The sequence below is a fragment of the Grampus griseus genome (genome assembly GCF_964374135.1).
Source record: "Grampus griseus genome assembly, chromosome: 8".
Classification (NCBI taxonomy): Eukaryota; Metazoa; Chordata; class Mammalia; order Artiodactyla; family Delphinidae; genus Grampus; species Grampus griseus.
In genome coordinates, this window is record NC_139002.1 from 23,289,981 (window position 1) to 23,307,685 (window position 17,705).

The following is a 17,705-nucleotide window of genomic DNA, read 5'->3' on the forward strand; positions in this document are numbered from 1 at the left end:
AACATATTATAAATTAAGTATACTTCAATTTTTTAAAAAGTAGCCTCTGAGAAGAGAACTGGGATATAAAGAAGACATTGTATGCTTTTAAAAATATTGATTTAGGGGGGCGCCTTCAAGATGGTGGAGGAGTAAGATGTAGAGATCAACTTCCTCCCCACAAATACATAAAAACTACATCTAAATGTGGAACCGCTCCTACAGAACACCTACTGATTGTTGACAGAAGACCTCAGACTTCCTAAAAGGCAAGAAACTCCCCACATACCTGGGTAGGTCAAAAGAAAACAGGAAAAACAGAGACAAAAGAATAGGGATGGCACCTTCACCTCAGGGAGCTGTGAAGGAGAAAAAGTTACCACACACCAGGAAGCCTCTTCACTGGCAGAGACGGAGGGGTGGGCAGGGCAGAAGCTTTGGAGCCATGGAGGAAAGCACAGCAACAGGGGTGCAGAGGGCAAAGTGAAGAGATTCCTGGACAGAAGATCAGTGCAGACCAGCACTAAACAGCCTGAAAGGTTTGTCTTCTCACCTGCCAGGGTGAGTGGGGGCTGGGAGCTGAGGCTAGGGCTTCGAAGGTCAGATCCCAGGGAGAGAACTGGGGTTGGCTGTGTGAACATAGCCTGAAGGGGGCTAGTGCACCACAGCTAGCCAGGAAAAGTCTGGACCTGCCTAAGAAGTAAGAAACAATTGTTTTGGGGTGTGCGAGGAGAGGGGATTCAGAGCACCACCTAAACGAGCTCCAGAGATGGGTGTGAGCCTTGGCTATCAGCACAAACTCCAGAGAGAGTCATGAGATTCTAAGGCTGCTGCTGTAGGCACAAAGAAAACTGTGTGCAAGCACAGGTCACTATCCACATCTCCCCACCCAGGAGCCTGTGCAGCCCGCCACTGCAAGGTTCTGTAATCCAGGGACAACTTCCCTGGGAGAGCACACGTCGTGCCTCAGGCTGGTGCGACATCACACCAGCGTCTGTCACCGAAGGCTTACCCCGCATTCCATATCCATCCCTCCCCCCGACCTGAGAGAGCCAGAGCCCCCTAATCAACTGCTCCTTTAACCCTGTCCTTTCTGGGTGGGGAACAGATGCCCTCAGGCTACCTACACGCAGAGGTGGGGCCAAATCCAAAGCTGAACCCCAGGAGCTGTGCGAACAAACAAGGGAAATGGAAATTTCTCCCAGCAGCCTCAGGAGCAGGGGATTAAATCTCCACAGTCAACCTGATGTACCCTGAATCTGTGTAATACCTGAATAGACACTGAACCATCCCAAAATAGAGGCAGTGGAATTTGGGAGCAACTGTAAACTTGAGGTTTGCTTTCTGTATCTAATTTGTCTGTGTTTTTATGTTTATCTTAGTTTAGTATTTAGAGTTTATTGTCTTTCATAGATTTGTTTGTTGATTTGGTTGCTGTCTTCCTTTTTTAAAAAAAAATATATTTTCCTTTTTCTCTTTTTGTGAGTGTGTATGTGTATGCCCTTTTGTGTGATTTTGTCTGTACAGCTTTGCTTTTGCCACTTCTCCTATGATACTGACTGTTGGGTATTTTCTGTTTGTTTGTTTTTAGTATAGTTTTTGGCACTTATTATCATTGGTGGCTTGTTTTTTGGCTTGGTTGCTCTCTTCTTTCTTTCTCTCTTTTTTTTAATACTTTTTTATTTCAATAATATTTTTCTATTTTAAAAACATTATTATGATCCACCAGAGGGCAGAGAGCAGAAGCAAGAAGAACTACAGTCCTGCAGCCTGTGGAAAAAAACCACATTCACAGAAAGATAGACAAGATGAAAAGGCAGAGGGCTATGTACCAGATGAAGAAACAAGATAAAACCCCAGAAAAACAACTAAATGAAATGGAGATAGGCAACCTTCCAGAAAAAGAATTCAGAATAATAATACTGAAGATGATCCAAGACCTCGGAAAAAGGATGGAGGCAAAGTTCGAGAATGCAAGAAATGTTTAACAAAGACCTAGAAGAATTAAAGAACAAACAAACAGGGATGAACAATACAATAACTGAAATTAGAACTACACTAGAAGGAATCAATAGCAGAATAACTGAGGCAGAAGAACAGATAAGTGACCTGGAAGGCAGAATGGTGGAATTCACTGCTGTGGAACAGAATAAAGAAAAAAGAATGAAAAGAAATGAAGACAGCCTAAGAGACCTCTGGGACAACATTAAACACAATAACATTTGTATTATAGGGGTCCCAGAAGGAGAAGAGAGAGAGAAAGGACTAGAGAAAATATTTGAAGAGATTATAGTCAAAAACTTCACTAACATGGGAAAGGAAATAGCGACCCAAGTCCAGGAAGCACAGAGAGTCCCATACTGGATAAACTCAAGGAGAAACATGCTGAGACACACAGTAATCAAATCGGCAAAAATTAAAGACAAAGAAAAATTATTGAAAGCAGCAAGGGAAGAATGACAAATAACATACAAGGGAACCCCCATAAGGTTAACAGCTGATTTTTCAGCAGAAATTCTACAAGCCAGAAGGAAGTGGCATGATGTACTTCAAGTGATGAAAGGGAAGAACCTACAACCAAGATTACTCTACCTGACAAGAATCTCATTCAGATTCGATGGAGAAATCAAAAGCTTTACAGTCAAGCAAAAGCTAAGAGAGTTCAGCACCACCAAACCAGCTCTGCAACAAATGTTAAAGGAACTTCTCTAAGTGGGAAACACAAGAGAAGAAAAGGATCTACAAAAACAAACCCAAAACAATTAAGAAAATGGTCATAGGAACATACATATCGATAATTACCTTAAACGTGAATGGATTAAATGCTCCAACCAAAAGACACAGGCTTGATGAATGGATACAAAAACAAGACCCCTATATATGCTGTCTTCAGGAGACCCACTTCAGACCTAGGGACACATACAGACTGAAAGTGAGGGGATGGAAAAAGATATTCCATGCAAATGGAAATCAAAAGAAAGCTGGAGTGGCTATATTCATATCAGATAAAATAGACTTTAAAATAAACAATGTTATAATAGACAAGGAAGGACACTACATAATGATCAAGGGATCAATCCAAGAAGAAGATATAACAATTATAAATATATATGTACCCAACATAGGAGCACCTCAATACATAAGGCAACTGCTAACAGCTATAAAAGAGGGAATCAACAGTGACACAATAATAGTGAGGGACTTTAACACTTCATTTACACCAATGGACAGATCATCCAAAATGAAAATAAGTAATGAAAGAGAAACTTTAAATGACACAATAGACCAGATGGATTTAATTGATATTTATAGGACATTCCATTCAAAAACAGCAGATTACACTTTCTCCTCAAGTGCACATGGAACATTCCCCCGGATAGACCATATCTTGGGTCACAAATCCAACCTCAGTAAATTTAAGACAATTGAAATCATATGAAGCATCTTTTCTGACCACAACGCTATGAGATTAGAAATGAATTACAGGAAAAAAACCATAAAAAACACAAACACATGTAGGCTAAACAATATGCTACTAAATAACTAAGAGATCACTTTGAAGAAATCAAAGAGGAAATCAAAAAATACTTAAGAGAAAAATGACAATGAAAACACGACCACCCAAAACCTATGGGATACAGGTAAAAGCAGTTCTAAGAGGGAATTTTATAGCTATACAAGCCTACCTCAAGAAACAAGAAAAATCTCAAGTAAACAATCTAAACTTATATCTAAAGGAACTAGAGAAAGAAGAACAAACAAAACACAAAGTTAGCAGAAGGAAAGAAATCGTAAAGATTAGAGCAGAAATAAATGAAGTATAAACAAAGAAAACAATAGCAAAGATCAATAAAACTAAAAGATGGTTCTTTGAGAAGATAAATGAAATTGATAAATCATTAGCTAGACTCATCAAGTAAAAGAGGGAGAGGACTCAAACCAATAAAATAGAAATGAAAAAGGAGAAGTTGCAACAGACACCAAAGCAATACAAGCATCCTAAGAGACTACTACAAGCAACTCTATGACAATAAAATGGACAAATTCTTAGAAAGGTATAACCTTCCATGACTGAACCAGAAAGAAACAGAAACTATGAACAGACCAATCACAAGTAATGAAACTGAAACTGTGATTAAAAATCTTCCAACAAACAAACGTCCAGGATCAGATGGCTCCACAGGTGAATTCTATCAAACATTTAGAGAAGACATAACACCCATCCTTCTCAAACTCTTCCAAAAAACTGCAGAGGTGGGAACACTCCCAAACTCATTCTATGAGACCACCATCACCCTGATACCAAAACAAGACAAAGATACTACAAAAAAAGAAAATTACAGACCAATATCAGTGATTAGTATAGATGCAAAACTCCTCAAAAAAATACTAGCAAGCAGAATCCAGCAACACATTAAAAGGATCATACACCAAGATCAAGTGGAATTTAACCCAGGGATGCAAGGATTCTTCAATATACACAAATCAATCAATGTGATACACCATATTAACAAATTGAAGAATCAAAACCATATGATCATCTCAATAGGTGCAAAAAAAGCTCGACAAATTTCAACACCCATTTATGATAAAAACTCTCCAGAAAGTGGGCATAGAGGGAACCTACCTCAATATAATAAAGGCCGTATATGACAAACCCACAGCAAACATCATATTCAATGGTAAAAAACTGAATGCATTTCCTCTAAGATAAGGAAGGAGACAAGGATGTCCACTCTCACCACTATTATTTAACATAATTTTGGAAGTCCTAGCCATGGCAATCAGAAAAGAAAAAGAAATAAAAGGAATACAAATTGGTAAAGAAGACGTCAAGCAGTCACTGTTTGCAGATGACATAATACTATACATAGAGAATCCTAAAAATGCCACCAGAAAACTACTAGAGCTAATCAATGAATTTGGTAAAGTTGCAGGATATATAATTAATGCACAGAAATCTCTTGCATTCCTATACACTAATGATGAAAAATCTGAAACAGAAATTATGGAAACACTCCCATTTACCATTGCAACAAAAAGAATAAAATACCTAGGAATAAACCTACCTAGAGAAACAAAATACCTGTATGCAGAAAACTATAAGACACTGATGAAAGATATTAAAGATGATACCAACAGACGGAGAGATATACCATGTTCTTGGATTGGAAGAATCAATATTGTGAAAATGACTATACTACCCAAAGCAATCTACAGATTCAATGCAATCCCTATCAAATTACCAATGGCATTTTTTATGGAACTAGAACAAATCACCTTAAAATTTGTATGGGGACACAAAAGGCCCCGAATAGCCAAAGCAGTCTTGAGGGAAAAGATGGAGCTGGAGGAATCAGACTCCCTCACTTCAGACTATACTACAAACCTACAGTAATCAAGACAATATGGTACTGGCACAAAAACAGAAACATAGATCAATGGAAAAAGATAGAAAGCCCAGAGATAAACCCACACACCTATTGTCAACTAATTTAACAAAGAAGCCAAAGATATACAATGGAGAAAAGACAGTCTCTTCAATAAGTGGTGCTGGGAAAACTGGACACCTACATGTAAAAGAATGAAATTAGAACACTCCCAAACACCATACACAAAAATAAACTCACAATGGATTAGAGACCTAAATGTAAGACTGGACACTATAAAACTCTTAGAGGAAAACATAGGAAGAACACTCTTTGACATAAACTACAGCAAGATCTTTTTTGATCCACCTCCTAGAGTAATGGAAATAAAAACAAAAATAAACAAATGGGACCTAATGAAACTTCAAAGCTTTTGCACAACACAGGAAACCAAAAACAAGACAAAAAGACAACCCTCAGAATGAGAGAAAATATTTGCAAATGAATCAACAAAGGATTAATCTCCAAAATATATAAACAGCTCATGCAGCTCAATATTAAAGTAGCTAACAACACAATCCAAAAATTGGCAAAAGACCTAAATAGACATTTCTCCAAAGAAGACATACAGATGACCAAGAAGCACATGAAAAGCTGCTCAACATCACTAATTATTAGAGAAATGCAAATCAAAAGTACAATGAGGTATCACCTCACACCAGTTAGAATGGGCATCATCAGAAAATCTACAAACAACAAATGCTGGAGGGGATGCAGAGAAAAGGGGAGCCTCTTGCACTGTTGGTGGGAATGTAAACTGATACAGCCACTATGGAGAACAGTATGGAGGTTCCTTACAAAACTATAACTAGAATTACCATATGATCCAGCAATCTCACTACTGGGCATATATCCAGAGAAAACCATAATTCAAAAAGAGACATGCACCCCAATGTTCATTGCAGCTCTATTTACAATAGCCAGGTCATGGAAGCAAACTAAATACCCATCGACAGATGAATGGATAAATAAGTTGTGGTACATATATACAATGGAATATTACTCAGCCATAAAAAGGAACAAAATTGAGTCATTTGTTGAGAAGTGGTTGGATCTAGAGACTGTCATACAGAGTGAAGTAAGTCAGAAAGAGAAAAACAAATATCGTATATTAACGCATGTATGTGGAACCTAGAAAAATGGTACAGATGAACCGGTTTGCAGGCCAGAAGTTGAGACAGAGATGTAGAGAACAAAGGTATGGACATCAAGGGTGGAAACCGCCGTGGGTTCGGGAAGGTTGTGTGCTGAATTGGGTGATTGGGATTGACATGTATACACTGATGTGTATAAACTTGATGACTAATAAGAACCTGCAGTATAAAAAAACAAACAAACAAACAAAAAACACTTTCTTTTCTTTAGTTTCTTTCTTTCTTTCTTTCTTTCTTTCTTTCTTTCTTTCTTTCTTTCTTTCTTTCTTTTTCTTTCTTTCTTTCTGTTTTTTCTCACTTTGCTTCCAAGCCGTGTGGCTGACAGGCTTTAGGTGCTCCGGCCAGGTGTGAGGCATGTGACTCTGAGGTGGGAGAGCTGAGTTCAGCACATTGGCCCACCAGAGACCTCCTGGCTCCATGTATATCAAACGGCAAAAGCTCTCCCAGAGACTCCAATTCAACACTAAGACCTAGCTCCACTGAACAACCAGCAAGCTACAGTGCTGGACACCATATGCCAAACAACTAGCAAGACAGGAACACAACCCCACCCATTAACAGAGAGACTGCCTAAAATAATAATAAGTTCACAAACACCCCAAAACACACCACCAGACGTGGTCCTGCCCAAGACAAAGGCAAGATCCAGCTTCATCCACAATAACACAAACACCAGTCCCATCCACCGGGAAGTCTACACAACCCACTTAACTACCTTAACCCACTGAGAGCAGAGACCAAAAAAATGGGAAGAACGGCCTGGCAGCCTGCAAAAAAGAGACCCCAAATACATTAAGTTAAGCAAAATAAGAAGACAGAGAAATACACAGCAGACAAAGGAGCAAGGTAAAATCCCACCAGACCAAAAAAAAAAAAAAAAAAAAATGAAGAGGAAATAGGCAGTCTCCCTGAAAATGAATTCAGAGTAATTATAGTAAAGGTGATCCAACATCTTGGAAATAGAATGGAGAAAATAAAAGAAACGTTCAACAAGGACCTAGAGGAACTAAAGAGCAAACAGACAATGATGAACAACACATAACTGAAATTAAAAATTCTCTAGAAGGAAGCAATAGCAGAATAACCAAGGCAGAAGAATGCATAAGTGACCTGGAAGATAAAATAGTGCAAATAACTATCACAGAGTGTAATAAAGAAAAAAAAAATGAAAAGAATTGAGGACAATCTCAGAGTCTCCTGGGACAACATTGAATACACCAATATTGAAATTATAGGGGTCCCAGAGAAGAAGAGAAAAAAAAAAGGGACGGAGAAAATATTTAAAAAGATTATACTTGAAAACTTCCCTAATATGGGGAAGGAAATAGTAAAGCAAGTCCAGGAAGCACAGAAAGTCCCATACAGGATAAACCCAAGGAGAAATATACCAAGACACATATTAATCAAACTATCAAAAATTAAATACAAAGAAAAAATATTAAAAGCAGCAAGGGAAAAGCAACAAATAATGTACGAGGGAATCCTCTTAAGGTTAATAGCTGATCTTTCAGCAGAAACTCTGCAAGCCAGAAGGGAGTGGAAAGACATATTTAAAGTAATGAAAGTAAAAAACCTACAACCAAGATTACTCTACTCAGCAAGGATCTCATTCAGATTTGACAGAGAAATGAAAACGTTTACAGAAAAGCAAAAGCTAAGAGAATTCAGCACCACCAAACCAGCTGTACAACAAATGATAAAGGAACTTATCTAGGCAGGAAACAGAAGAAAAGGAAAAGACCTACAATAACAAACCCAAAACAGTTAAGAAAATGGTAATAGGAACATACATATCGATAACTACCTTAAATATAAACGGATTAAATGCTCAAACCAAAATATATAGGTTGACTGAATGGATACAAAAACAAGACCTGTATATATGCTGTCTACAAGAAACCCACATCAGACCTAGGGACACATACAGAGTGAAGGGTAGGGGATGGAAAAAGATATTCCATGCAAATGGAAATCAAAAGAAAGCTGGAGTAGCAATTCACATATCAGACAAAATAGACTTTAAAATAAAGACTATTAAGGAGACAAAGAAGGACACTACATAATGATCAAGGGATCAATCCAAGAAGATATAACAATTGTAAATATTTATGCACCCAAAACAGGAGCACCTCAATACATAAGGCAAATACTAACAGCCATAAAAGGGGAAATCGACAGTAACACATTCATAATAGGGGCCCTTAACAGCCCACTTTCACCAATGGACAGATCATTCAAAATGAAAATAAATAAGGAAACAAGCTTTAAATGATACATTAAACAAGATGGACTTAATTGATATTTATAGGACATTTCATCCCAAACAACAGATTACAGTTCTCCAGTGTGCATGGAACATTCTCCAGGATAGATCCAATCTTGGGTCACAAATCAAGACTTGGTAAATTTAAGAAAATTGAAATTGTGTTACGCATCTCCTCCTACCACAATGCTCTGAGATTAGAAATAAATTACAGGAAAAAAATGTAAACAACACAAACACATGGAGGCTAAGCACTACACTAATAGATAAGCAAGAGATTACAGAGAAATCAAAGAGGAAATTAAAGACTACCAAGAGACAAATGACCATGAAAACATGATGATCCAAACCTATAGGATGCAGCAAAAGCAGTTCTAAGAGGAAAGTTTATAGCACTAAAATCCTACTTCAAGAAACAAGGAACATCTCAAATAAGCAACCTAACCTTACACCTAAAGCAAATAGAGAAAGGAGAACAAAAAACCCCCAAAGTTAGCAGAAGGATAGATATCAGAAACATCAGGTCAGAAATAAATGAAAAAGAAATGAAGGAAATGATAGCAAAGATCAATAAAACTAAAAGATGGTTCTTTGAGAAGATAAAAAAATTGATAAACCATTCACCAGACTCATCCAGAAACAAAGGGAGAAGACACAAATCAATAGAATTAGAAATGAAAAAGGAGAAGTAACAACTGACACTGCAGAAATACAAAGGATCACGAGAGATTACTACAAGAAACTATATGCCAATAAAATAGACAAACTGGAAGAAATGAACAAATTCTTAGAAAAGCACAAACTTCTGAGTTTGAACAAGGAAGAAATACAAAATATAAACAGACCAACCACAAGCACTGAAACTGAAACTGTGATTAAAAATCTTCCAACAAACAAAAGCCCAGGACCCAAATGGCTTCCCAGGCGAATTCTATCAAACATTTAGAGAAGAGCTAACACATATCCTTCTCAAACTCTTCCAAAATATAGCAGAAGGAGGACCACTCCCAAACTCATTCTATGAGGCCACCATCACTCCTATACCAAAACCACACAAAGATGTCACACAGGGCTTCCCTGGTGGCGCAGTGGTTGAGAGTCCGCCTCCTGATGCAGGAGATATGGGTTCGTGCTCCGGTCTGGGAGGATCCCACATGTCGCAGAGTGGCTGGGCCCGTGAGCCATGGCCGCTGAGCCTGCGTGTCCGGAGCCTGTGCTTTGCAATGGGAGAGGCCACAACAGTAGGAGGCCCGTGTAATGCAAAAAAAAAAAAAAAAAAAGATGTCACACAAAAAAAGAAAACTACAGGCCAATATCACTGATGAACATAGATGTAAAAAGCCTTAATAAAACACTAGCAAACAGAATCCAACAGCACATTAAAAGGATCATACACCATGATCAAGTGGGGTTTATCCCAAAAATGCAAGGATTCTTCAATATATACAAATCAATCAATGTTATACACCATATTAAAAACTTGAAGGGAAAAAAACGTATGATCATCTCAATAGATGCAGAAAAAGCTTTTGACAAAATTCAACATCCATTTATGATAAAAACCCACCAGAAAGTAGGCATAGAGGGAACTTACTTCAACATAATAAAGGCCATATATGAAAACCCACAACCAACATCCTTCTAAACGGTGAAAAACTGAAACAATTTCCACTAAGATAAGGAACAAGACAAGGTTGCCCACTCTCACTACTATTATTCAGCATAGTTTTGGAAGCTTTAGCCACAGCAATCGGAGAAGAAAAAGAAGTAAAAGGAATCCAAATCAGAAAAGAAGAAGTAAAACTGTCACTGCTTGCAGATGATATGATACTATATATAGAGAATCCTAAAGATGCTACCAGGAAACTACTAGGACTAATCAATGAATTTGGTAAGGTAGCAGGATACAACATTAATGCACAGAAATCTCTTTCATTCCTATACAGTAATGATGAAAAATCTGAAAGAGAAATTAAGGAAACACTCCCATTTACCACTGCAACAAAACGAATAAAATACCTAGCAATAAACCTACTTAAGGAGACAAATGACCTGTATGCAGAAAACTACAAGACACTTATGAAAGACATTAAAGATGATAAAACAGATGGAGAGATATACCATGTTCTTGGATTGGAAGAATTAACATTGTGAAAATGACTATACTACCCAAAGCAATCTACAGATTCAGTGCAATCCCTATCAAACCACCAATGGCATTTTCATAGAACTAGTGCAAAATATTTCACAATTTGTATGTAAACACAAAAGACCCCAAATAGCCAAAGCAATCTTGAGACAGAAAAACAGAGCAGGAGGAATCTGGCTCCCAGACTTCAGACTATACTACAAAGCTACAGTAATCAAGACAGTCTGGTACTGGCACAAAAACAGAAACATAGATCAATGGAATAGGATAGAAAGCCCAGAGATAAACCCATGCACATATGATCACCTTGTCTTTGATAAAGGATCTAAGAATATACAATGTAGAAAAGACAGCCTCTTCAATAAGTGGTGCTTGGAAAACTGGACAGCTACATGTAAAAGAATGAAATTAGAGCACTCCCTGACACAATACACAAAAATAAACTCAAAATGGATTAAAGACTTAAATGTAAGGCCAGACACTATAGAACTCTTAGAGGAAAGCATAGGCAGAACACTCCATGACATAAATCATAGAAAGATCCTATTTGAATCACCTCCTAGGGAAATAGAAATAAAAACAAAAATAAACAAATGGGACCTAATGAAACTTAAGGTTTTTGCACAGCAAAGGAAACCATAAACCAGATGATAAGACAACCCTCAGAATAGGAGAAAATATTTGCAAATGAAGCAACTGACAAAGAATTAATCTCCAAAATTTACAAGCAGCTCATGCAGCTCGATATCAAGAAAAACAAACAATGCAATCCAAGAATGGGCAGAAGACCTAAATAGACTTTTCTCCAAAGAAGGTATACAGATTGCCAACAAACACATGAAACGATGCTCGACATCACTAATCATTAGAGAAATTCTAATCAAAACTACAATGAGGTATCACCTCACACAGGTCAGAATGGCCATCTTAAAAAAATCTACAGACAATAAATGCTGGAGAGGGTGTGGAGAAAAGGGAATCCTCTTGCACTGTTGGTGGGAATGTTAATTGATACAGCCACTATGGAGAACAGTATGGAGGTTCCTTAAAAATCTTAAACTAGAACTACCATATGACCCAGATCCCACTACTGTGCATATACCCTAAGAAAACCATAATTCAAAAGGAGTTATGTACCACAATGTTCATTGCAGCTTTATTTACAATAGCTAGGACATGGAAGCAACCTAAGTGTCCATCGACAGATTAATGGATAAAGAAGATGTGACACATATATAGAGTGGAATATTAGCCATAAAAAGAAACAAAATTGAGTTGTTTGTAGTGAGGTGGATGGACCTAGAGACTGTCATACAGAGTGAAGTAAGTTAGAAAGAGGAAAACAAATACCATATGCTAACAAATATATATGGAATCTAAAAAAAAAAAAAAAAAAAAAAGGTTCTGAAGAACCTTGGGACAAGACAGGAATTAAGACCCAGATGTAGAGAATGGACTTGAGGACATGGGGAGGGGGAAGGGTAAGCTGGGACAAAGTGAGAGAGTGACATGGACATATATACACTGCTAAATGTAACATAGATAGCTAGTGGGAAGAAGCCACATAGCCCAGGGAGATCAGCTCAGTGCTTTGTGTCCACCTAGAGGGGTGGGATAGGGAGGGTGGGAGGGAGATGCAAGAGGGAGGAGATATGGGGATATATGTATATGTATAGCTGATTCAGTTTGGTATACAGCAGAAACTAACACACCATTGTAAAGCAATTATACTCCACTAAAGATGTTAAAAACAATATTAATTTTTTTAAAAACCCTATGAATGTTTTAAAAAAAGAGTTAATTATAGCCCATACTAGGGTTACCAATGTGTTTTCCTAGAATATACATTGTGACAGGGCAAATTCTAATATTTTTGCTTTCCCACCCTGAGTATATGTAGGACACTATATGTTCATTCTTGAGTATTGCTTCCACGGAAAGGGAGAAATTAGAAATCACTTTGCCAAGGTCATTGTTTTTTTTAGATAGTAAAGCAGCCAAGAGTGGGAACAACTGCCCCCTACTCTCCAAATCTATGTCTCCTTTAGACAATTTCTCTGAGAAATAAACCAAGACCCTTTGTCTAACGTCCGTCATACCTTTTAACTAAGGTTTACAAAATAATATTTTCAATGCCCTTGATGGTGTGATCTTCTCTCTCATATGCGAAGCACATCTGTTGAATTCAAAGACACCTGACTGCTTTCCCAAAGTTGACTCAGCAAGAGCACTTGGAACTCAAGTTAAGGCCCCAGGAGGGCAAGTGTTGGGAGTTCATGCTTTGCCCTTGGGAAGAAATCTCCTCCTGCCTGCACTATTAGAAAATAATTCCTAACTGTTTTTTTACTGTATTTGTAAAAGGGCCTCAGGAGCCCAATCTTCCTGCATCTTGAGAAAAGAGGTTGGAATGAAATCAACGCTAATGTTACAAATAAAGTTATTATTAAATAGAAGAAAAATTGGAAGTTTGAATAACGAGTATTACAGCCATTGCCTGTTCCTAAAAGCATTTTCATACAGGGCAGATACTGGTTACAGCATGCTGTATTTATGTAATCCAACAGGAACAAGTTAATTTAATGACAGAGGGAAGAGAATGGATCTCAGAAAACAAGAGCCAGTGACATGTTACAACTTTTCTTTCTTTCTTTTGGTTTAACATATTTGTAAGCTGCCATTCGTTATAATAATTGACAAAACTGTGCAGACGTTTTGCTTTCTGGAAATTTGGATGTCATATGTCATGCCTAAGATTCATCAGTAATGAGTTAAATTGGGCTATTGGACTTGTGGAGGCACTTCTGTTCTTAGCCTAATGATTTGTTTATTTAACCATTTTTGTTAGAGAAAGCCCAGAAAAAAGGAGATTTGATTTTAAAAATTAATCTTGAGAATAAATGTGTAAATACAAATACAGTGTTTTGTGGCCAATTCAGTTCTCAATCAATACCATTTTGAAATGCTAACTGTAATGAAGACAATGGACACTAATTAAATAAGCAAGATACACATCATCATGAAAAGGCCAACTTAACTGACCCAGCTTATTAATTTTCTGATGGTTATACTTAGAACAATAGCAACAAAATAAGTCTTTTGCATCCATTGAACCTCTGCGCAGGCTTTCAGTACTAGATGTTATAAAATAGACAAATCTTCTAAACATGCCAGTCAATCGGAGGTATATTTACAAGATGATTAACTCTCAGGTCTTTATAAGGTCTTTGGAAGCCTACAGAAATTAGCTTTTCCCTATGTTTTCTTATAAGACATTGTTTAAAATAATCTCACCCACTAATAATTAACATTTCTTGACCCTTCTATGTCTAAAGTTAGATAGCCCAGGGTTCAAGTGCAAATTCTCCCACTTATTAGCTGTGTGATTCTGATATCTTTTATATCTCTGTAAGCTTGGCACAAATAAGTATTAATATCTATTAGCTTCTATTATTATATTATTATTATTACTATAACAGCCATCAGTGCTGGCTGTTCAATGGTGGTTTCATCACCCCTTGTTCTACTCTGATCCCTCATCTGACCATGCATGTGCATTCAATCTTACTTTAGTTTGTGCAGTTACTCAGTGCTTATGCTTGGGTCAGAATGTGCCTGGCCACTCTCCACTTCAACCTTGTCACTTGGTGGATGGAAGATTGCAGAGGGTAAAAAGGATCATAGTTATTTTGAGCCCATTATACAGCAGACATCTCACTAACCATGTAGCAAATGTTATCTTATCATCATTTAACTCTTATAGAACTGTTAGGTAGGTGTTATTACCTCCATTTTTAAAATGAAGAAATTGAAATTTTAAAATGGCAAGGTAACTTGCCCCAAGTCACAAAGGAACAATTGGTAGGATTCTGACTCAAGTCAAAGTCTCCACATCATGAAAACTTACTTTATTATGTCAGACTGCTTTCAGATGTCAGGAGCTCAGTCCATTAACTAACTCAGTGCCTAACATAACACTAAATGCTTAGTAAATAATATTTCTGATGGCTGTTATAGTAATAATAATGATATAATAATAGAAGCTAATAGATATTAATACTTATCTGTGCCAAGCTTACAGAGGTAAAAAAGATATCAGAATCACACAGCTAATAAATGGGAGAATTTGCACTTGAACCCTGGGCTATCTAACTCTGAAAAACATATCTTAAATTTCTATGTCATAGTACTCCCCTAAAGCCTTAGCAGTATAAATTAACATCCTCAGAATGAAGGCTGATGAGAAGGCCAACATGCTTTACAAATAAGCTTTGTTTTTCTAAGGTCCTTGAGGATCTGTATATTTCATAATTGGAACCGCATCTGCACTCCCCGTGACTGGTCTTCAGTGAGTGTAAAGGCTGCTAGTCCTGTTCGTATCCTGCCGTTGTTTGTTCATGATTACACATCCCATTTAGGTTGATTTGTCAACACTCAGCATCCTGTGGGTGCTCTACTGGAACTACCAACTGATGTACAAATACAGAAATTTCTATTGGTTTTGTGATTTTCTTTATTCACAGACATATTTTGGTCACATTTTAGTCACTTCCTCCTTAGCCTCTGCTTGCATAATTACTCCTCCTTATATATAGGACCTTGCAATTTTTATTTTCTGCTACATATCTTTCTTTCTTTATTTTTCTTTCATAATTGAGACTTTATTGGTTGTTTTGAGAATCAGTACTCAGACATTTCAATTTGTACACAATTCTTTTTTTTTAAAGTTAATTAATTAAATAATTTATTTTTGGCTGCACTGGGTCTTCGTTGCTGTGCACGAGATTTCTCTAGTTGCAGCGAGCGAGGGTTACTCTTCGTTGCAGTGCCCGGGCTTCTCATTGCGGTGGCTTCTCTTTGTTGCAGAGCACGGTCTCTAGGCACGTGGGCTTCAGTAGTTGCGGCATGTGGCTCCATAGTTGTGGTGCACGAGCTTAGTTGATCTGCGGCATGTGGGATCTTCCTGGACCAGGGCTCGAACCCGTGTCCCCTGCATTGGCAGATGGATTCTTAACCATTGCGCCATCAGGGAAGTCCCTGTACACAATTCTTAACATATATACCAAAAATCTAAAAAATCATGTAGTTATGGTTCTTTTCTGAAAAGTTATTGCAGCGACTTTCCAGCTTAAAATTTGGAGGCAAATTTTCCTTAACAGGATAGCAAGTACCAATATCTTCAAATATTGATATGCTGTTCCGTCATAAGTCCCACTAACTCACAATTTAATATCATATACTGTATATACTCAAATTGTCAATCATTCACAGTACATTAACAAAGTTACTAGAACTGTACTACCACGACCAAAGATGTTACAGAACACACAAAATTCTGACCAGGAGAGCCAAGATCAAGGAGTGAGTGGTTTGCTTTAGGAAAAATTCTACCGAAAACAATATGGGAAGAGAAGTAATTTAAAGTTGGGGGTGGGAGGGAGGGATGAATTGGGAGATTGGGGTTGACATATATACACTACTGATACTATGCATAAAATAGATAGCTAATGAGAACCTACCACAGAGCACAGGGAACTCTACCCAGTGCTTCGTGGTGACCTAAATTCGAAGGAAATCAAAAAAAGAGGGGATGCATGAATATGTACAGCTGATTCACCTTGCCACACAGTATAAACCAACACAACACTGTAAAGCAACCACACTCCAAAAAAATTAAAAAAAAAAAAAGTGTTCAAGACATTAAATGCACAACTGACTCCAAATGCCATTTAGTATGCTTTGTATTATAGGATATAATAGCTACCCCCATCTGTGGAATGTTAAGCTGACACCGAAGACAATCAAAGCCTCCCATATTCAATATCTCACTATTTTCTGGTTGTACCAAAAAATAAACACCCAGCAAATGATTTCACCTTAAAAAAAAAAAATTACCCTTAAAAAATTTTTAAGGGTAAAAAATTGGGGATGAGGGGGTATTCCCTCCTTTTTAAAAATGTTTCTAGAGCTACTAAAAAACTGGCATTTACAAAGTAGTTGATAAAAATATTCCTCTGGATTGTGCAAGAAGAGAGACAGGGACCACTGATAGGACCAGGTGTGTGATATTAATCAGACTTGGCTTCTTTCTTTCCGGCTTCATCAGAAGCTGGGCTCTCCTCGTTTTTAGTTTCTCCATTTTCTGCAGGTACATCTTCTTTAGTCTCTTGGTTAGCCTCTTCAGTCTGTTTTCCCTTTGCTCCCCTTTTCCCTTTTGTTTGCACTTTTGTCTGAAGATTTATTCTTTCCTGCCTCCTTTTTGGGCTTCGTTTCCACTTTTGCAGGAGCCGGTTTAGCTGACAACCTCGCCGATCTCCTCTTGGGCTCCTCCTCCGCCGCCCCCTCGGCAGAGCTGAGCTTCCTCTCGGGCACCATGGCGGCGGTGAAGCTGCCACTTCCCGCAGCCCTGCTGCATATCGCGGCTGCCGGGCAACTCGGCGGAAAATGCCGGCGGGGACAAGAGTTGCTGCGGCCAAGGTGGTGGCCCGGCCCACCCGATCTGACAAAACCCGCCGGCCCAGACCTTGCACTTTCCTTCTTCTCTCCGGTCATCTTTTATGTTAGTCAGATCATCGTGGTCACACACAAGCGGTCACTGGTGTTATGACCTTTAGCATCAGAAGAGTCATTCAGCGGCAGTAGAAGTAAAAGTTAAAAATCACTTGCCACTTTCAGTAAAGGAAGAAAAATGTAGCTTAAAAAGACGTTTATGAAGTAAGCTAAGCTTTTAAACA

The 17,705-nt window shown here is 37.9% G+C and overlaps 1 pseudogene across 1 annotated transcript; it reads right to left on the minus strand.

Annotated features, from left to right (window-relative positions):
- Nucleotides 1-17,039: 17,039 nt before the first annotated feature.
- On the minus strand, nt 17,040-17,346 carry LOC309825663 (non-histone chromosomal protein HMG-14-like; annotated as a pseudogene). The gene has a single exon. The product of its transcript is annotated as a non-histone chromosomal protein HMG-14-like (transcript).
- Nucleotides 17,347-17,705: the final 359 nt, after the last annotated feature.